Raw genomic sequence first — 18,792 nt, 5'->3', positions numbered from 1 at the left:
AGGGTTTCGTCCACAGAGCCCGTACGAGATGCATAAGCGGGAACTTGCAGCTTGCCATAAGGTACAAGACACAAGGTTATAAAGCACTGGAACAGCTTGTCAGACATTTATATAGGCAGAGTTCCCACAGCACATAAGAAAAAGATCCATTCATCAGGGCCCTGGCGTCAGGATGAATTGCAAGAGTTGCTCTGTGCACATCCTCTGTTAGAGGTTCAGACTTGTCCTTCTGACTTTAAAATCCAAGAGTGGGTTCTCTTCAGAGTGGCAGAGCTGAGATAGGAAGAAGCTCGGGAGGCATATTCCAGTATTTCAGAGCAAAAATGTGTTTATTTTAACATATAAATATTCTTATTTTGAGTAAGGTGGTGATAATAAAGGTAAAAATTGTAACACAGAAACACATCCAGAAAAGTTACAAACCCTCATTCCCAATCTTCCTGTTTTCAGCACAAAGAATATTCCACTGTAGTAGGTCATTGCTCTGTAGCCTGTTAGCAGTTGAGGTGATTGAGTCCAGTTGGCTTGGAAGATACCAGAATCAGAACAGATTAAACTAATTCCATCCACACATCTTGCCAAGGAAACATTCAAGCCCTTCCATCTCATTTCAGTATCAGATGAATGGGAGTTGCCAGATGAAGAAATCCTTGAGGAGAGGAGCAGAGGGTCTGGGGCTTCCTATGATGGGGCAGTCTCAGAAATCAGAGGTGTCAAAGCAGGAAGTCCCAAAACAAACAGTTCCAAAAGTGGCACATTCCTGGAATTGGCCCGCAGGTAAGGATGCGCCCAGGCAGTCCTGTGGGGCCCTGAGCAGCCCAAGTTCCTTTGTTCCCAGGTGGTTGAACAGTACCATCCTTAACTGATAGTAAAGTGCCTTTCTGGTGCCCATTGTCTCATCTTATCTAGTCACACAGTCACTGGGACAAGGATTGTCTTTTAGGGCTTGCTTTCACAGCCAAGTTGATGATTCTGCAATAGCTACGGCAGGATGACTTCATGTGAACACACTCATTCCACAGCAGCTGGTACAGCTCCTCATTCATACCATACCTTAACTGGAGTAGCGTCAGTGTGCCTTACAAAGTAAGTGAGACCTGGGACTCAGTTCAGGGTTTCTAGTCACTTCTTATTTACAAAGAATTCAGCTTTAAGAAAAGCAGTTGAAATGCTCCTGAGAATAACAAATAACAAATGAGTAAATCTTGCTCCAGAGCCATATAACCCAATTAAAAATAGGTGAGTGATGTGTAAAGGAAGTCTATGTAGTCACTGTGGAAAAAAAAAGCATGCATTTCTAATCTATTGGCATAGGCATATAAAGCAGAATTAATTGATAAACATATCAATTAATTGATAAACATTATAAAAGCCTTAAACAAAGCCTTTTCAAAAAGGTAATGAGTAATCCAACCAGACAGTGTGAAAGGGACTGTTGCTGTTGTAAGGGGCCAGATTAATCTGACTATCCATACCTAGGTAGAGTTATTACAGGATAAAAGCTTTGAACATTGTTGCAAAGTTCAGTGAAAATAAAAACTTTTACTCAACACACAGCAGCTCTCAGAAATGCAAATTAAGTGTTAGAATGCATAAAGATGGCAAATAATTGAATATTATGGTACTGTTTAACAAATTGCTTCTTTGCATCCTGGTCTGATCTGAAAAATGAGAGTAGAAAGAAAGCTCAGAGAAAGGTGCTGTGGATGAGCAGAGACCTGCAATGACTTAGAGCAGTTAGCTGAAAGAGGAGTAAAACAGGGAATTGGGGCTGGGGGAGGAGTGGTTTGGGTTTGGCTCTTTCTCTGGGGCTGGGTTGTGCATCTCTCCGGTTGCATTTCACTCTGGTGGGGGGAAATGCAAGACAGCCACAACAGGGAGGGAAAGCACTCCGTTTGTTTCGTTTCTCCCACTTTGTGTTCCAGTCCTCACGCCCTGAGCTTTGCACACAGTACATGCTCCACGCCACAATTCACAACAACACATCTCTTCAGCTCCACTCCAACAGAAACTCTTTCCCCAGCCTGAAACACTGCTCCGCCTTGCAAGCGAGCCTTCCCAAGGGCAGGCCTGCCCCAAGCGCTAGTGCTTTGCTTCCAGGCCTCCCCGTGCCGGAGGTCACAGTTGACCATTGCAAGAACAATAAGGATTTTTAGGGGCATTATGACTGGGTTAGTAAAACACAGCTGCCCCTGAAAGTCCCTCATTTTTCTTGCTGCCGCTCAGTCCATCCCTAGGAGGGCAGAGGTCTGACAGGGTCCTTTTTCTCCGGCACGGCTGTGCCGTCTCATGCTGGCACACACGGCTCTGCTGATGTGCCCAGTCGCCGCCCCAGCCCCGGTGCCCAGCCGTGACACGGCCAGCGGAAGGTGTGGAACTGCTTTGTCATCCCTGCAAGCTCCCTCCTAAGCAAACGCCGCACTGCATTTCAGCATAACGCCAGATGGCTCGTCTGTCACTCGGCAGAAATGCCATCAAACAGAGCCTGGCACAGCTAGCTGCAAGCAGCCCTGAAATACCCCACATCATTGGGGCAAAAGGCAATAACACATTATCCTGCAAATACACATGATATTGGCAATTGGATGAGCCCTGGCGCTTTGTCCAGGCGAAGCGGAGACCCCAGGGCTGACCAGCCCGTTTCGCAGGCAGTGCTGCACATCCTGCACTCGTGCAGCATAACCTGCCATCCCCGGGGTGCCTGGAGCTGCCCAGCTGCAGCACACAGGTCATACCCATATGCCCAGCTGCAGAAGCAGTTGCTTTTAATTTATTAATAAAGCAGGGATTTTAATTAGGGAATTACTACTGATTTCTCAACAACTTTCAGCTTAAGTAATAGCTGAAAAAGATCTATAGGTTTCTTACTAAAAAGGTGCCAAGTAGTTGGCTGGGAATTTTCAACCCCCATTCACAAGTCCTCCTGGAAATCCCAGCCCAGCCCAGCATGTCCTTAGGGCAAGGTGCAACACTTTCCTTTTAATTCATCATCATTTGAATTTTGATGGGGGTGGACTCAACAGAAACCATAGGCAGATTCCCACAATCGGCTCTGTTGTTTCCCCATGAACTCTCTGTCTGTAGGGTGCTGGGACGGGCCCCATCCCCATGGTGGGCTTGCAAGTGTCTCTGCAAGCTGTGGCCCTTGAGAGGGACTTTGTGACACGCTCGAGGGCTTCCAGGGCCTTTGTGGCAGAGCAGGGAACACCTGAGGACTCTCAGGACTTTTCTTCTTTCTTCCCCCCCCCCCCCCCCTTGTAGTAAAGACATCAAGCCCTTCAGCAAAGGACCCTTTCCCCCATTCCCCGTTACAGGCTAGGAAGAACACAGGTGGTTGAGTGTCTCTGAAAACCTGCGAGGCAAGATGTGAGTGGCAGCACAGTGATGTCCAGGAGCACAGCTCCCCCTCTCCCTGCCTGGGCCCAAGCACTTGCTGGCCTCAACCGGTGTGTTAACATTCAGCTCCAAAACAAAGAGGCCAAGCTGTCACATTCAGCCGCACAGAGCAGCATCTTGTTTGGAGTTGCTGCAGTTCAAACATGCCATCTCCAGGGACACGCACACAGGCTGGCGTGGCCGCTCTGCAGGCAGTGGAAATGCCAAGGCTTGGGGCAGTCACAAAGATCCCAGCCATGTGCAACACAAGACAAATATCCTCACCCGTCCTAACAGGGCATGACGCTCCGCAGTAGCAGGCAACCTGGCATCCAAAACACCCCTGAGACCCTCTCATTACTGTACAAAGCCACCCCTTATTTTCATTTAGAACTTCTTCTAAGGCTTGCAAGTCAAAAGCAAACCCTATGCACTGATTTGGTAATAAAACATGAGCCATGATTCTGCTCCAAATATTATTTGCATCTTTGAAAAAATTACAACAGCAGTATAATAATAAAAAAAAGCAGCAGCCCTCTGAATGCTAATGACGTTGGTGTCCTAAATGAAGCATAAAAGCCAGAGCCTGCAAGAAGCAAAGCATGAGTCAGAGCGTCAGCAGTCCCACACTGAAAGCAGCACTCACGGCTGCTTCATTCATTTAAGGAATCAATTCCTTTGTAATGAGCATCAAGTAGTTTTTAGGACTAAAATGAAAATGAGATGCATGCTGTTATTATTTTTTAAAGTTGTTTTTTTTCTTTTTTTCTTGGATTAACAATAAAAAACTCTTTATAGTAGGACGGAGCCCCAGGCAAGGACCAGGACCCTGCAGCACTTGCTGTTGTACTAACGTGGAAGAAAATCTGATGAGCTCCAGCCCCACGGAGACCACAAGCTCCCCAGCAGCCAGGACCCCACCACAATCACATAGAGCACACCCAGGGTACACAAAAGCAGGTAATGGGAGCCCTTGCAATTTTCAGCCCGGGTATCTCACCGCCAATTTTATTTTACTCGCATCGGGTTGCTGGCAGATTCCAGTAAGGACAGGTATGTGCTGCTCCCTTCACCGAGGCTTTACATGGTGCTTCTCGGACTGTAAAGCCAGCACGAGGCTGTGCGTACTAGAAGAGAGGAATACTGCCCAAGCTGCTCTGGGCTCCCTGCTGCCCCAGTTCCACTTCTAGATAAAGCACAATCAGATTTTTATCATCACAGCACAGATCTCTAGGTTACACAGATATTATCACGGTGATTTGGGACTGAAGTCTTTTTGGTGCATTGGATTTGAAACTCAGAAAATGCAAGAACAGCACAAACCCAAACTGAAGGTAGAAAATGACTGCAGTCTCTAGAATTCTTCCAGCTTTAGTCATCGAAGGGGATTGTTAGAAATGGACAAAGGGCTGTTTCCCTTAATTTTTTTAAGTGTGAATTTTGTCTTGACAGTTTCCTTTCAGAAACAAAAATTGAAAACAAATTGTCCTATACACAAAACAAAGAGACAGATCCTCAGCTGGAATGGACTGGTATGACCAAATGAATAACACCCACTCACAGGAGAGATTCTGGCCCTTTTAACAACAGCTGCCGATCCTGCTCTGCCCAGACAAGACCTTCAGCCTCTGGTTTTAGATGGCAGCAGCGTTGGCTCTGCGTAGCTTGAAAAAGACAGAAGGGCTGCCCTCAGAGCAGCTTAAAACACACCAGGGCTCCGAGGACCCTGCACACTGTACAGTTCCCAAACCTGGAGCCGACTCCAGGTGCACGAGCCACTGGACACGACAGCAAGAAAATAACTGATACCAGTGTGGCCCTGAAATTAATGAGCTGCTTTGGAGAAACACTGGCAAAGCAGCTTCCAAAAACCACTTATATGTGGTTTACTTTCTGAAAAGAGGCTTGTCTCATATTTTTCTCCCCCAAGATCAGGCCATCTTGAAAATTACATGAGACATCCGCAAGAAAATATTAAGTGCGCAGTGCAGGAGAACGAAGGCATGTCCTGCCCCGAGAGAGACTGCAGCACAGCACAATTGCACCCGGCGTTTGGGAAATGCCGTCAACTGTGAACAAGTTACTAAGAGCAGCAGTTACTGGCCTGGGGTCCTGCCAGCATAAACTATGACTGTGATTGGGCCATCCTTTGTGCAGGCCCAAGCGTGCTCCAGGAGTGCCAATGTTAGCTGGGTTCATTAGTCTCCCTCACCCGCAAGAAAACAAGAAAATAAAAATACACACATTAGGAAAATTCAGCAAGTCTCTCACTTTGCCAAGGAACAAATGACATCCCCATTGCTGCCGTCTCCAGCAGCGAGAGCCGCCCAGCCTCTGCACGGAGTGCCGAGCTCCCTGTCCTCACGGCTCCAGCATCGTCCCCTGGAAGAGCCAATGCACAGGAGGGTGCACTGCACTGGGACCCGAAAGTGAAGGAGCACTTGAGCACTAAAGGAAGAGCACCCATCCTCCGGGGCTGACATGGCGGGGGTTTGGTCATGTGCATTTGACATTTCCACTTTCTTTGCAATCCTCAGTTTGGAGCGTCACTCCCCCTCCCTCCCACCACCACCATCAGCAGAGGAGCTGGAAAGCCAGAGTTATTTTTAGAAGATGGTACATTTAGGCCCTGTTAATCTTGACTGGGTCCCTTTGAGAATGACAAGGTTGGATAATCAAACACATTACGCAGACTTTCCATGGAGGCTGCTTTGAAAACGAGCCTCCCACCATTCAGATATGTAGGAGCAAATAGTTCAAATAGTAACGTTTGATGCTGCACTGACTTGCCTCATTGTGGTGACCTCACTAGCATTTATATGCAGAGGCCTTGGAGAACAAGGAAGTTAAAGCAGCTAACTGACTTTTAAAATTATGTAAAATAAAACAATTAGTCATCAAAAAGTGTTCTAGAGGCTGCCACATTACACCCACCTTGAGTGGCAAGAGACCATTATCTGGCTCAGGCTGGCAAAGAGGAGGATGGCAGTGCTGCCTGGTCACATCGCACAGCCAAACAAGCATGTTAGCAAAACACACCCTGAGCAACTCAGAAGGGAGCTTGCTGGTGTGACGACTAATGTATGAAACTGGCTGGCACAAGGAAAGGGACAGGAAGGGAGAACGCCAGGAGAAAAACACCAGGGGAGGAGCTCTGGCTAGAAGAGGCTACATGACTGCTAGCAAATTAGCCAGGGCACAGCCAACCAGCCCAGTCTGGCCACAGCTGTCCTATTAAAGTCTCGTAGCCACCAAAAGAAGGGAGGCCACATCCAAAGAGCCTATTGATAATGGTCCCTTGCTCACGCTGACTTTCAGACCATATACAGGACTGGTTGGAAAAGTCCCAGGCCAAAGTTCTGCCCAGGACCACGCTCAGCACACAGCCATCAGCTGTTGGGTTTACTAGTGCAGCTGTAAGCCAAGGGTATGGCCCCCGGCACAGGAGTGCTGGAGAAACCCGGGCGGGTTGGTGGGTGTACGGCTAGCAGGCAGCAGCGCGCGGATGCCTGCCGCGTCCCAGAGCAGCACGTTACCGCAGAGCTGCGCCTGGACTGATCACCAACAGCAGAAGCAGCCGTGCCACTGGCATCAACCTGCCAGTGCTGCCTCCAATTCTGAATCTACCTAAACTCTGACCAGCGAGTTAAGAGAGAAGCTGTCAGCCAGGACTGCCCAGCTTGGGCTTTGCTGGAACAGAATCTGGTCTGGCCAGCATTAAGGAAAGCAAAGAGTTATAGGGGAGCAGCAGGAAATTGCCAAGCAAAAGGGATTTTAAATTTTACTTTAAACAAAACTAAGGCATTACCATAAAGTAAATGACCACACCTTGCTACTTCATGGTTCTGCTAACAAGACCAGCTTTTCCATAGCTATTCAAATATAATGAGTCCTGGGTGCCTAGCTAACTCTTTTAAGCTCATTTCCAAACTCCAGCCAAAAATCACTTTCTGATTCACCACTTTCTCAGGCACACCAGTATTTAGAGAACGCCTGCAGGCTGGTACTGCGCTGTACAAAGTACATAAGCACATGTTTAATTACTGCATGGACCAGGGATGTGATTAATCATATGCTTAAAGTTAAGCATGTGCTTAAGCATGCTACTGACCTGGAGCTTTAAGTGGATCTATCAGTATCCTGGTGCTCCCCTTTTTCCAGTTCTTTGAGGCTCAGTAAGTGGAAAGAATATAAGAATATTCCTGTGGTCATACACTCCAAAGGATTCACACAAAATCTGGTTTCTGACTTTTTTTTAAATTACAACTTTTGTACCTCTTCTCCCCATGTTCCCACCAATACTCATTATGGGTATTACAATAGTATATATATTATCAGAATGTATTAGCATTAAAACATGAGCTAATTATTATCATTCACAAGCTTTTAAAAAGCATTGGGCTTAGTTTTTACTTTGCCTGAATAAGGCTTCAGGTAAGAACTTATATTCATTTCATTTGCACACTTCAGGGATTAGTTCCCTCACGTATGAGCAGTGTACAAAGTCCTAAAAAAATATGATGCATATCATTAAAACTATTGCCCCTGCTAGCAGTGGACTCATCGCATGGAAGAACTCAAGCATAAAATGTGCATCAGCTATGGGTGGTCACGTAAATTCACATTTCATTAGCCACAGTGTACATGATCCTGGGGATTTTTTTCACTGCGCTTTCCCACCTTTCCAGCAAAGGCTTATTCCTAGTTCATAATAATTTCAGGAAGGTCAACTTGTATCCATTCCCCAGGGAGGAGCAAGCAGAGGAGACTGGGAAAGTTCCATTTTTTTTTTTTTTAAGACACAACTGGCTCTTTTATGACCAAGGAAATCCTCGCTCAGGGAGGTTGAATGCAGCAGACAAGAGCCACTTCTCGAGGCAGGCGTGTGACCCGTGTGCACTGCCAGCTGGAGCATCGCAGTCAGGGAACACCCATGCCCAAATTCACCCAGGAAAATCATTTAATATTGACAAGCCAAGAGACTTCAATTAGAGCAAAGCATGTGCAAATCAATTTTCAACAACCAACTGAAAGCACAGAGGATTTGATTACAAGAGAGGAGGCATGTGCCTCTGAAGGAAGCTTTCTTTGAGGAAGAAAACAGATACAATAATTGATAAACGTTTTGGCTGCTCCTCCTAACTAATCCCATCACATGCTGTTTATTGCCAGGACATTCATGAAAAGTGCCTATTTTGGATACTGGGGCACAACAGAGAAGAGGAAAAAGAACGACGGTCCCCAGAGAGACGGCTGGCCGAGCCCGGGTGCCCTCACTCTTCTTACGGCACTAATATGGTGACCTCCAGCTTTTAAACTATGTTGCGCTCTGCTTAAGATGTTGGTCTTTTGTTGTAAGTTTACAGCTTTTATTTTTTGTACAAAATGCAGTAAAATCTTCCACAGAAACATGAAGTCTGTATTACCAGGGAACCTAGCCTTAATGCTGTAGGTTTGGGAGAATTTACATGACTTTTTCTTTCATTGCAGCATTACTTCAGAAACGTTTTTCTAAAGGGACCAGATTGCCAGATACAGGTTCAATAACCGCTGGGAACGTCCACTGGTTTAGGGTCTAACCCGATATATCCAGAAGATCCTTACAGCAGTAAAAGTCACAGCACCACCCCCCTCACTTGCTGAATGTCATTACACTAGACATGATTTGGCAACATGAAGTTGAGCTAGTGTCCTTAAGATTACTGATAGTTTAGAGCCATAAGAATAGGCTAGAGAAACCCTGTTCACTTGCCATATAGATTGAAAGTCACAGCAATGTTCAGAAGAGCTGAACTGTGTAGGCACGCACCAGTGCCTGCTGGCGTTCAGTGCCTGACCGCCACTGACGTGTTACAGGAGCAGCTTCATACCTACAGGTTTTAGACCCCTGATACCAAAGCCATCAAGCACATCTAAGAGTGAAGTGAAATACGTGGTTAAAAGCTTTTCCATTTGCATAAGTTGCATGGGGAGCTGTAAGTCTTAGCATCTGTAGCTAGAAGTTGATTGTACAAACTTCCTCTGATGAGCAGTATAAGAGTGGTACTGCAGAGGGTGCTACCTCCCACTCTCAAGTGTCAGACTAGCCCGGTGACACACACTGACCCTGGAGCCATCTCCCCTTCCCTCTGCCTCGAGAGGGAGCCCAGACCAAGGACCCACTTTTTAGACCCATAAAGTTAACTGAACTCCATCTTAGGTGAATTACGAATTGTTTTGCCAGATACTTTTAATGAGATATTTTAATGAAAATGTTAAAGCTCTACCAGTGTCCAGGTTTATGATTGCTATTCCATACTGTATGGGGTGCACAAGAAATGCTCGGGAAAGGGGGAAATTCTGTCCCTTTAAAAATACTATTAATGAACACGAGGCCTTGCTCCTACCCCTGCTGTGGTTAAGAAGATTCCGGTTCATCAGAGCTGGACTTTCTGTGGGTGTACGCAGGTATTTTTCCTTTGGCCCTAACACACTACGGACATTACAGACTGTAAGCAGAAGGCACCAGGACTGGCTGGCAAGAATATGCTGAGTGTGTTAACCCAGCGCCTTTTCTGCCCGCTCCCTGCTGCCTGGTGTTCTTTTTCATTTGACTTCAGGTCAGCCACCATAATCAATGTACTCAGTTTCGCTTTTATTCTCAGTTTTCCTTCCTGGCTGTCAGGTTATAGCTCAGCAGTGCTGCTTACATTCAAAACCATGCCTGGAATAGTGAAGTTGTAGCAAATTTCATTAAAAAAAAAAAAAAAGTATTTGGCCACATCTTTAGTTGCTGTGGAAATCATTCTGGTGGGAGATTATTTCTGGAAGCTGTATTGGGATGTACTACATTTCTTTCACCCGGACTAAAGTGTTTCCTTGCAGGTGTGGATTTACTTGAGGGGGAAAGGAGAGAAGAGAGGAAGAGCTCAGTCACCATGTTGATCCCATCCATCTCCTGTGTGCTGCACAGGCCACATGCCAGAGCGGTGCAGGTAGCGCTCCTGCAAATCCTCCCTCCTCAGTGAGATCCTGGCTGCAGGAGCCGGGTCCCTAAAGCACTGCCCATGCTTGTAGCCCATCAGCTCAGGGCTTCAGCGGAAGTAAATCAGTGCAACGCCACTGCAGTCAACACTCATGCCCATTTACAGCAACTTGCAGCAGAGCTTACTGTGCTTTGCAACAGCCTCATTATATGTATTTTTAAACACTTAAACCTGTGCTTGCTGCCTGCAAGCAACTGACCATAATTCAGCATTAATGTAACACTGATAGCTAGCTAGTTATATTTCCATTTGGAAAATGCACTTCAAAATTAGAAAAGGTTTGAAAGTTACAGAATTTCCAAACATTTATGAACATACTGCTCTAAAATGATACGAGGTGTTCATGGCTGTTCATCCAAGAACATTACCAGTCACCAAAATTAGAGTACAGGACAAATCCTGAGCTGGTGCAGATCAGGATATCTCCACTGGCTTACCAGAGGTGTTTTATTTAGCAGTGGGCACACCTGCTGTTTCTTTGGAGAGCTGTAAATTCATTCTGTGATGTAGACAATCTACAAACCCAATTTATGTTTTAAGATTAAACTCCTATCAGATGTTCTGAAATGAAACTACAGTTTGTGTTCTTTTTGAAGGCAATAATATCTTAAAAGTATGAAGACATCCAAAACTTTATGTAACTTGTATTACATAACACCTTAAACTGGCTCATAAGCATTTTCCTTACTCTGGATTTATTACATTTTTATGTGAAACAACTCGCTATACAAGTGCAGTTACTCACAGGGGGCTGGGTTGGGGGGAAGAGAGTTCACTCCAGTGGAAATTCTGAAGCGAGAAGCTTATTAATATGTTTGCAAAGATGTCTGCAAAGAAACACTATCAGGAAAAAAATGTTTAATTGTGTCTCACTGCCCTTAATGGCCATTGATACAGAAATTAAATAAAGTCCTGGAAGGATGCTAGAGATAGTGTGAGTTTTAAAGGCTGAATGCATGCAAAACCTCTGAATGCATATAGCATTAATGTCATAAATGTGTGTGAATGTTCTCATTCACGCTATGATTTATTCCCCAAGGAGATGCAAAACTAGCTCAAATATGCTACAACTGAAACAAACTCTTCCAATGAAGCGAGTCCAGTATGTGAATCCTGGAGCTAAATTTAGGCTGGGACTTGGAATAATGTAATTCTAATCTCAGTGTAGCACTTTTTGAGTCGCAGCTAACAAACCTTGTGAAGTGATTCAGTGAAGTTCTGCTCCTTTGTTACAATCTATTTTGGATTAAGTTCTTCACTAACTCAGATTTAAGAAATTCAGTTTAAGTTACACAGCGAATTTCATTGTTCAGTGCAATCGTTTAAAAGAAACCCTTGTTTCTAAAATGTAGATTCAAGCTGTTTTTTGAGTGCATACAGTAGTTCATGTGAAACAGACACTCAATATATTAAAAGCTAGACATAAAACACCATTAACTGTACTGCTGAATAATCCATAATGAAAAAAAGGGATACTGTAAATATCTAAGTTTTTTCACAAATTACATTATTTGGTTTTATGGTCCAAGGTAAATTAAAATGTGTGAGCTTGTTTGTGATTAAGCACCTTTCTGCTTCTTGTTCTGTACAACTGTTATATTTGCATGGGAATGTTTTCCTCCTCCATAAATATTTCCTTCAAAATTAACAGATGAAGTCACAATTATACAAAATATCTTTGTAGTCAAAGCAGATTTTGTAATAAAAGACATTTAAAATGCAGCTGAGACTTCAAGTCTACTTTTATAGTATCCTTCAGGTGTAAAATACACCCGTAATGCTAGAATTGAGGAAACTTTTATCTTTCATAAAATATCAAAATAGCATTTACAGTTTTAAATCAAGCATATTTTAACTGAACTACATTCAAATTCTTCTTTATGAAACAATCTCTCTTTTCATACAAGATTTTTCATGCATATTCTGGCTCCAAAGCTCCAAATCAGTTTGCCACAACTTGTTTCACTGGAATTCATCAAAAGACTAAAAAGCCAAGTGCCAAGGAGTTGAGCTTCTGGCCCCAGCGTAAACTGTCCCACCAATCACCGCAGCCTGGAAAGTCCCAGTTCTCAGAATTAGCTGATGTTTTAAACAAGAGATCATAATCAAAAATCACGATTCCTGACAAAGTCTCAATATTTCACTCTATAAATTCTTAATTCATTTTCCAGCATTTGTAGGTTGCTGCTAGCTCCACCCTCTCAAATATCAGCAATTGCTGCTGCTCTTACAGAAAATTCCGTTTTGGGGAAATGTGATATTATTCCAGATGTTTCAGCATACGGCAGTTCTGCCTAACCCAACCTGATCGTCACTCTGTAACGAAGCTGAGCGTTAAATAGCTTCTGGAATTTATTCCTTAAACTACTGCACTTGCATATTTGAATTTAACCCTATTGACAGTATCGCATTCAAAAGCCCTGCTCTTTGTAAAACAACAGAGCCACTCCTAAAGAGTTTTTTTCCAAAAACATAAAACCATTACTAATTTTAGCAGGCCTTTGGGCCACTTGTAGATTAGTTCCTACAGGCTGCTGATTGAATTAAATTTAAGTGTTTTAAATTGTGTTCCTTACCATATTTTAAAAGTTATCAGGCAAAGAGATCTTGCTGAATGAAACCTGCTTTCAAATTTTATAGTTTGAGGAAATTCCATACTTAGAACTGAAAAAAAAAAAAAAAAGTGCATTTATAGAGATTCAAAACAGCTGTAAGAACTGGTATGTCACTATTTCATTTAATCAAGACTTCACCAGGAAAAGGACGGGAAGAGTCCCTGCCCTACCTCCAGCTGTACAAGACTGACCCTTTCACCAGATCGGACAGTTCAGGGTAACGTTTGCTCCTCGAAATAACGCCCGAAGGAGCATGCATTCCTCCGTGGTCTGTCATCTGCCCTGCAACTGTCAGAGTACCGTACTGTAACTGTCTGAGCAAGACTCCAAAGCCATGGTCAGATGGGACGCTTTGCAATTGAAATAATAATAATGAAAGACAGCACTAGCAAGAACAATCTAAGAGTCAAGACTCCAGTCCTGGACCTATAAATGGTGTCACTAACGGATCTGTATTGGGAAAAATACTGAAATCCTGCATGATGCCATGGAATGTGGGCACATCATCCACCCACGTGGACATTCAGGACACCGTGAAGGACTTTCTGCCAAAGGAGAGGAAGAACAAAGGCCCATTGCCTGCTGCCACAGAAGGGAAAAAACCAACAGCCTGATCCTCCTAAACCGATAGGCCACTAAGACCAAATAAAATCCAAGCAGTCTGTACAAAACCAAATCTACCAAGTCTTGGAAATATTTTAGTTATTCAGTGCTAAAGAAATACACCATGAAGCCGCAGTCCATCGGTTAGGCAGGGAAGAGGAAGTCGTCTCCGGACCAGCATCACCCCTGGCTCATTGCCTTCATTCAGTCTGCAGCCACATGATTTCTTTTCCACACTGTTGCTGGCTCACACGAAGGTTCATGCGAATGTTCAGACTGGCAATGGGATTTCAAAGACCTATTCTGCCCTCATCAAGGAAGGGTTTCCCCACCCCAGCATCAGACACTCCCCTCTTTGGGATCCTAGCAGTTGTAATCCTCCTGTTAATACCACCACATGCACACTCCCCCCTACTCACTTGCTCCCCCAAAGCAATCGAACCCAAGCAGAAACCCCTCTACCAAGCAAAGACCATGCTCAGCAAAGGGAGACAGCACTCTGCCTTGTGAAAGCCACGAAGATGCCACCAATCTTTCTCATTTTACAGGGACATCACTCGGACTGCAGAAGGGGTTGAAGCCTCAGAGGGGTGTCCCCACCTGCGGGCCAGCACAAGCCACCCTGCAGCTTCTTCTAGGCTCTCCTGCCCTCCTCTCTCCTCTGGGATGTCCCATTTTTGGGGTCTCCAGGAAGGGAAGTAATGAAATCAGCAGGAGCTGGAAGGATTTTGTCAAGCAGGCCAGCAGTGGAAAGCGAAAAACACATTCTCTTCCACGTCTGGTTTGCCTCTGTGTGCTTAAGAGCTGGCCTGCAGCGAGAGCTGGCACAGAGCACACCCCGAGCTCAGGATTTGCCATCTCCGGATGGGGCCAAGAGCGGAGGGGAAAGCATCTGCAAACTGGGTGCATGCTGGATGCTTCACTCTTACGAAATTTATTCCTCGCTAAGGGTGCCAGGCTCTAACATGAGCATGTCCAGGCCTCCGTGAAAGGTCTGTATGGAACAACGGAGCCGATACTGGGCACGGTCTGAATCTAACCTGCCCCTGATTACATATACTTGTAACCCAGACACCACAGACTTGCCCTCCTGCAACTTAAAATACAACCCTGGCTTGAAGGTCTCTATTTGCAAACATAGAGGAACAGCGGTTCCTAAATTGCAGGCAAACATTTGACTTCACTCAGTGCAATTCAAAGAATATCCTGCACGAACCCCACCCTTCTGCCCAACAACTCAAGCCCTTAATGCCTAGATAGTTTTCTTTCAGGCCTTATCACAGATAAAATATGGCCCTTTTTTTGTTGAAGGAGTAGAACCTGCCAAATATTTACCAACTCTTTCAGAAGGCTGAAAATGTCACTCCTACAGTGTAATAAACTTCCCCAGAAAGGCCCTGATAAATAGAGAGCCTTGCTGTACTGCCCAGAACTAGTTTAGTGTGGCCTAAGTATTGCCAAGTCTGACTGATGAAGAAAGCATATTTGTACACACAGAAAGATTAGCAAGAGAGGCATAAAGTTTAGAAGTGAAAATAAAACAAAGCCCCATTATTAACCAGGGAAGGGGGGGATAATTGAGTCTCCATCCCAGAGAGCAAAGGACATTATGAAAGCTTCAGAGCTAAAACAGTAATTTAAGAGCTTGTCCACAACTTGCAGCAGAAGCTTGAACCATCTTCTTTAGCATTTGGAAAGTGCTAAACCGTGGCCTACCCCCAACCCAGCCTTCAGAGCAATATTATTTAAAAATAAAATAAAATATTTTTACTTTGTAATTCGACCCACAAAAAGTCATTTGGGGCATGAGGGAATGTTCCCTTCCAGCCTGAACTTTAATTCAGAGAGAATGTTTAAACTCAACAGTGTAAAACAGATGCTGAGAAATACATCTGCACTGCACTGTATGTTCTTTGGGGCACAAACAGAAGTTGGAAAGTGCCTGTCAATGCAGTGTGTGCAGCTATGATCTAAATAATCGCTAATAATGTAGATGAATGGAGAAAAAATACATCCCAAGTATCAGCAAGTCTGTCAACAGAGTTCTAGCAGCTATAAACAACTACATCCATGCTAGTTCAAACAGACAAATGCTGCTTGAAAAAAATGTGTCCTTTCACCTTGGTAAATGCCGTTAAGAAAAAAAAATAAAGTTTCTAAAAGTGACTAGGAAGTTGGAAGCTCAAATGTACACATTTAACAAGTCCTGATGACCCTAAAACGCTGAGCACTCACTCCCTACAGAAGCCAGGCTTTGACTGAATCATGAATGATGCACTCAAATCAAAAGACAGTAACTCAAATTATGCTATAGAGTACTCCAAAATAGGTTTTGGGGGGACGAAACTTGCCAGAGTTAATTAAAGGCAGGAAAAAACAATTATTGCTGGGAAAAAAATTTCCAGATTAAATTAAACCTGACAAAAGCTAAACCCAGCAGTTTACCAGCTTTACAAAGCAAACCACAATTAAGAAAATCTCCTATGAAAGGAACTTCAGTTTAGCCTACCAGCTAGTCCAGGAGCCCGAAGAGCAACACACAACCTCAACAAAAATTGCTGCTTGCCAGTGATACCTAAGAAGTTGCACAAGAAGTTGGAAAGAGCATGCTAGAGAGGCACAGAAATCTATTCCCCGTTCCCCCCTTTCACACCATCAGGTTTTAATGTTAATGATACAGCTCTGCGTGCTTAAAGTATTTTTACACTATGCTCGTCTTCTTGTAGCTCCATCTTGTTCCAGGGTGGATGATTGGAATCAGATTTCTGTGATTTCACTGCAGATTAATTTCATTAAGAGCTACAGATCTGCAGGGAGAAGGAGGCTGCAAACAGGCCAGCAGAACGGTCTCTAACAGCGCTCTCTCCTAAAAGGGTAACGGTAGTTTTGCCTTTACTCCTTCCTTTCACATACTTTCCCTTTTTGTGGCCACTAGACACAAGCTCTTTGGAAAAATGGGCATATGGGGAAAAGAAACGTGCAAAAAATTTTCCTTTAAATTTTGGTTTCAAAGAAAGCTCCCAACCAGTACTTACAAATGAAAGAGAACAGGCCCAACGCAGACCCAACTGTGCCCACTGTCCCCCAGGTCAAAAAGGCAACTAAGGGACTGCACACAGGAATAATTCTGATATATCAAGGTCTGCATGCCCCGACGCATGTCAGAGGAATAGCTATTAATATACATTTTAGTATACTGCGCACAAGTGTTTGGATCTAGAAGGCTGAAGAAAAAGGTATGCAGAGGTCTGTGATACCATTTGCAAATTTTTCCTAATTGTGAAACACTAAGTAAATATTGTTATTTTTATGGGCAAATGCTACAGAATATAGCACTGAAAACAGGGTTTGTTTGCAAAAATCTCACGGGATCAGAGCATAAAAGTTGTGTGGAGTGTGTAAATGTCTGTGTACAGACAAGCAGAATGTAGACTCCTGCAACGCTGTATCAGAGAGAGAATTAAATTTTAAGTGCCTCAAAAAAATACATGGGAAGATTTTAATTTTCCATTTGCTTTTATAGACCTTAGCCATGAAAATACTGTTGCTACTTGGCCTTTTTCCTTATTCTAGGTCAATATTACTGACTTTACAAGAAAGAAGTAAAAACATCGCTGCATAAATCAAAAAAATTATGAGGACCCTCAAAGCAATTCTAATCTAAGAACTTAAAATGTAAGGTAACATAACACAGGAGGGCACAGAATTTATAAATACGATGCTGTATAAGCAAAAAGATACGCACAGAGTTGTACATACACTGTGCCCAAAGAAGCACACACCAGTGTGCCGAATCGAAATCAAAGACAAATAATAAGGAACATCGGAAGGGTGGGGGGTGAGAATTACCGGGAGCGAGGCCACTTGGTATGTAAGTGACTAGATGTATTTAAAAAAAAAAAAAAAAAAAAAAAGAAAAAAGAAAACAGATGTGTTTTCTAAAAGCGAAAGCGGTCAGAAGGATGCACATGGCCTCTCAGGAGCGAAACCCGGGCGCTCGCTCCCTGCCGGGGCTGGGCCCGGGCGCAGCGTCCTACCAGCCCGGAGTCGGCCGGGCCGGGCACGTCGGGGCCCGCGGGGAAGCCGCGGGGATGGCCGCCAGCACCGGTAAGACGCGCACGTTCGAGGCCCCTTCAGAGGTGGAAGAAAACAAAATGCACTTACGGTTCGCGGAGAACCAGCTCCGTCCTCTCCCTACGGCACGCCCGCGGCGAGCCGGGGGCACCCGCCGGCCCCGGCGCCGGGAACGCGGCGGCAAGGGCCGCCCCAGCAACGCCCGCCGGTGCCCCCCGGGCCGGGCCAGACCCCGCGGGAGCGGCCCCGGGCGGCGGCGGCGCCGCCGCGCTCCGTCTTCGCCCGCTGCGAGCCCGGCAGGTCCTGGGAGCCGAGAACTGGGACTTTGTAGGCCAGTTGAAGACACAAACCTCTCATCTCGCCCGCAAAGACCCAGCCCTCAACTCGCCCATCAGGCGCAGGCTGCGCGATTTCTCGTTACTATTTTTTAATTGAACTCCTCTCTCTGGCCGGTGCCCACCGCCAGCGCAGAGCCCCCGCCCCGGGGCCACCGGGGACCCCGCCGGAGCGGGGCCACCCCCTCGGCGGCAGCCACCGCCCCCGGCCGGGGGAGGCAGCGATCCGCGCCGCCCCCGCCCCGGACTGGCGAGCTGGCCCGGCCCGCGGCGGGGCGAGGCGGCCGGCCCCGGCTCCCGGAGCCAGCCCCGCACCTCGGACCGGGCCCGCAGCCCCCGGGCCGGGCCCCGACGCGCATCGTGACTCGGCACCGCCGAGCCCGAGCCCGCTCCTGCGGGAACTTCGTGCGCGGGGAGGGCGGGAGCGAAAACACCCCGTACGGTTCCAACGGCCAAAGAAGCCCGAGCCCCTCCGTTACCTGCTGCGAGTGAGGAGGGAGCACGGGAAAGGGGTTCGGAGAGGGACCCTGCGGCCGCCTCCCCGCCCCAGCCCCGCAGGTCCCCGGGATTACGCGCAGGGAGGACTCGGGCTGAGCTACAACCAAGTGGGGAGAAGCAGCCGGCGACCGCGGTCCCCTCTCCTGCCTCCCGCAGCCCCGTTGCTTGCAGATGGGTATTTAAACTGGTATTGATCACGTTGGGATTTTTTCCACCCTTCCTCTTTGCCCTTGCAAAAGGCAAAATTTAAAAAAAAAAAAAAGAAAA

The 18,792-nt window shown here is 45.7% G+C and overlaps 1 long non-coding RNA gene across 1 annotated transcript; it reads right to left on the bottom strand.

The window, feature by feature from the left end:
• Positions 1 to 310: 310 nt before the first annotated feature.
• Positions 311 to 17,861, bottom strand: LOC141952089 (uncharacterized). The gene is made up of 2 exons (XR_012631545.1): positions 17,783 to 17,861; positions 311 to 1,174 (listed from the first exon to the last, which is right to left on the bottom strand). It is a non-coding gene; the product is annotated as an uncharacterized LOC141952089 (long non-coding RNA).
• Positions 17,862 to 18,792: the final 931 nt, after the last annotated feature.

The sequence above is a fragment of the Strix uralensis genome, chromosome 19 (genome assembly GCF_047716275.1).
Source record: "Strix uralensis isolate ZFMK-TIS-50842 chromosome 19, bStrUra1, whole genome shotgun sequence".
NCBI classification, from domain to species: domain Eukaryota; kingdom Metazoa; phylum Chordata; class Aves; order Strigiformes; family Strigidae; genus Strix; species Strix uralensis.
The sequence above is the reverse complement of the archived record's forward strand: the minus strand, read 5'-3'. Positions and strand labels throughout refer to the sequence as shown.